Genomic DNA, 3,710 nt, shown 5'->3' on the forward strand with positions numbered 1-3,710 from the left:
CACCATTTAAAAAAGACAATAAAAATAATCTGACAGACCTAAGGAGAGACATAGGAAAAATGACAGACCTAAGGAGAGACAAAGGAAGAGATTCTAGAATCTTGTTTGATGGACTAAAAAAAATTAAGGACCAGGAAGAAAACAGGGACAGTCGTAAAGGAAGAGACAGACAGAAAATCCAATGCCATCCTGGTGGGCCAGTGGGGAAACTGAGGCAGCAACGGGCTAAGACAGCTACTCTGTGGCTCTGAGCCCACCAAGAGTTCACGACAGCCTGAGGGAGTGGGAGGGCAGAGGACAGGGAGGAAGGGGGGATGAGAAGGCATCTCTCTTGGACATTAGTCAAGGCCACCCCTGGCCTTCCCAGATTCCCACATAACCCATCCCCTAAAGATGGCCTCCTCTTGGAAGCAGAAGACTCCACTATGTCCTCACAGGGCCCAGAAGCCTGGTCACAGTGGCAAGATGACAGCCCCTAAAGAAGAAAGGGAAAGGAAAGGGTGGAGGGTGGAGGAGGAGGGGGAGAGGGTGCCCAGCAGCCTGGCGCAGAGGTAGCAGCGCCCAGGAGTAGTGCTGGCTCAATCCAGGACTGGGGCAGAGGAGTGGGGTGAGGGTGGGAGGAGGGACTGTGGGGGTGACGGAGACTCCCAGGCTTCCTTCCCTCCCTCCATCCCTCCCACTCTCCTTTCATGATCTTGAAACAACCTTCAAGTCTGGGCTGGAAGCCCCAGGAGGCCAGTCACTTAGGAAACAGAACTGTTTCTTGGAGACCTTGCAGCCCATCTGCAGCTGAGCAGCGCCCACCCCTCCCCCGTGCACAGACTCATTCTCCCATGGACGCTCACGTACGCCCACGCCCGCCCGGCTGCACCGAGTTCCTCGCTGGCCCACACACAGGCACGCACGCCCAGTCACACGTGGCAGGCCACACACTCATACACAGATAGCTGATCTGTAATTGATTGATCACTCATCCAAGAGAGTGCTGCCCTTTTCTTTGGACTTGGAACGTACCCACAGACAGGACTCTTGTGTCCCTCACTCATTAACTAGCACAGACACACAGCCAAATGCATTCCTCTGCCTCTCTGACTCCCCGTTACTGTCCCAGCTCTCTGACATGCACACATCCCTGCTTCCCAAACCTTCCTCTACCAACCAAGCTACTCTCCATACTGCCCCATGCGGACCCCTTTCCAATCTTTCTGATCTGAGACTTTCTCTCCAGTGTGGTCATCCCGGCTTCCCACATCCTGCCTTAGAGTCTTTTTGTCTCTTTCCTTTGCTCCTCTCAACAACAGGGCCTTGATCCAAATGGGCACCTCTGTCTGGGTTCACAGGAAGCAGCAGCCTGACCCAGGCACTAGATCAAAGCACCGGGTATCTGCAGCAGCTTGTGTCCTGGCGTGGGGTTCATGGTGGGCAAGCAGATGACCTCCCAGAGCCTCAGCTCTCGTGGGCAGGGGATTGTCAGTGAGGCTTGGGCGAAAAGTGAGCCTGGGGTGCCCTGTCCACCTCTCACTTGTTGGGTCCTCAAGTTTGCGAGCAGCAGTAACCTTGAGGGCATGGCAGGGCATGGCAAGAAGCCCAGCAGGCTGTATGGGCAGAGGAAGAGCCAGCCCTTTCCGGTATTGAGCCTGGCTCCAGGGACGAGAGCCAGGGCTTGGGAAGGACTGGGCAGTACTTGGAGGTGCCAGCAGGGATGAGAGGGGTGGAATACCAATGGCTGGAGTCCAAGCCACATTCAGGTTCTGGAACTCAAGTTTTCTCTTTTGTCCCACCTGGGCCAAAGATGACCCAGGAATTCTAAGCCAGGAACCCAAGGCGCAGGTGCCTCCTAAAACCCAAAGTTATCATCTCATGCGCACCCAGCCCCAGGGCAAGTCTGCCCTGCACTGAACGCCCCACTGCCTTTGGGCCATTCTTCCAGTGACAGAGGCAGCCTCTCCTGGTGTCTAATCCCAGAACTTGCAGCTACAGTCTTCAGCTGCATCCATCATGCTCCAGACCCAATTCCAAGGTCTGGAGAGGGACTGTCTGCTCACTCTACCCACCCTCCTGCCGGAACCCTGGAGGAGGAAACAGGTCGCAAATGGGATGTGACCTTCCGGGTCCCTGTAATGGAAAATCTCCGCTGCAGGCCCCAGAAGGGGTCAGTTATTTAGGGAATTCAGATGTGAGCCCTGTGCCCTGAGAGTGGATTTGCAGAAGGAGAAGTCGATAATCCCTCTGCAGGGAGTTCCCTCCGGAGCCAGAGAGGGACCCAGCCCAGCCAGCGGGTACCTTAGGCCTCTGAGCCAAAGCCCCATCCCCTCCCTCGGGTCCTCCTCCTTCCTTTTCCTTCAGAGCTTCCAGAACTGCCCCTGTTCTGCTGGCTTCCCTTCATTCCACCCCTGTGTCCAGAGAAAGGGGGATACTCCAGCAGGTGTCCTTTGCTCCTAGGAGAAAGTAAAGGCAGGATACTTTTCTTCTCTGCCCCTTCTGTTTCTCCTTCTCTTTGCTCCCCATTCTGTGACTCTTTCCTCAAGTGAGTAGCAATGATCCCCCGGACTAGCTGGCCCCGTCCTTGGTCATCTCTTCTACCCATTTCCATCTGGAATAAGGTTAAAGACAACACTCTCAGCCCAAGATGAGGCCCTCTATCCGTGCCCCAGGCTTCCTTCAGCAACTGACCAATACTTCACTGCAGGAGGCCTCTTTCTGTCTAACTTCCATCCTGCATGCTGCGGATTTGCCTTCCTTCACCTCTTGAGGGAAGGACGAAGCTGACTTGCCAACCTCTTCAACAGCTATGAAAGAAGAGTCATGTCCAGGGGCTGGAGTTGTAGCTCAGTGGTAGAGGGCTTGCCCCTCATGGGTGAGGCCCTGGGTTAGTGCTCTGCACCACATAAAAAAATAAATAAATAAACTCAAATAAAGATTAAAAAAAAAAAAAAAGAAGAGTCATGTCCACTCCATAAGCAAAATGCAGATATGTCATCAAATACCTGCTACTTTTGGATGCCATTTCCAGGAAGGCAGCCCCTCAGGTCCCATATCCCTTGCCCGCTCCTCCTCACCTGCCTCTTGACCCCAGAGTCTTGATTACCTTGGAAAACTGGGGTTACAGAAGGGCAAGTCTGGCGCTTGGGGAGACCCTCTCCCCTCTATTCCTGTCTTCCTGCTTTCCTTTGACTTCCACAAGCCCCCCCCCACCCAGATGCCTCAAATGTAAGGGCCATCCTCGGGTTCCAATTCTTACTTTATCTGGGCTTCAATATCCTCGCAGCCTCTACAGTGGAGGAAAGAGTCTCTGCTTCCCTTTCTGGATGGAAGGATGTGTACTCGGGAGACCTGAGTTCTGGTTCTTTACTCTCAGCTCAAATTGTTCAGTTCCTCTAAGCCTCAAGTTTTCTCACCTGGAAAAGTAGGAAGGGTTAGGCCACCACATGGCCTCTGGCAACCTGGCATCCGGAGCTGAGTGCTCCCTGAGGGGCACATTCCCCCACTCCCCTCCCTCCCTTCTCCTCCCTCCCTTGTGCTGCCGCAGGCCAGGGTGGGGGTGGGGGTTGAGGGGAGCCAGGGGGGCACTCCACAGCGGGGACAAAACGGACCATCAACAGACCAGTTGCTAAAGGGGCGGGAGGGGAGGAGTCCTCAGGGATCCTGTTTCAACAAACGTTTCTTTTTCGAGGAGGGGAAGGCGGGGGCGAGGGGGAGAGGGACCTATT

Source organism: Marmota monax, unplaced genomic scaffold (genome assembly GCF_021218885.2).
Source record: "Marmota monax isolate L192 unplaced genomic scaffold, Marmota_monax_Labrador192_F-V1.1 WCK01_AAM20220418_F8-fsc00145, whole genome shotgun sequence".
In the NCBI taxonomy this organism is placed as follows: domain Eukaryota; kingdom Metazoa; phylum Chordata; class Mammalia; order Rodentia; family Sciuridae; genus Marmota; species Marmota monax.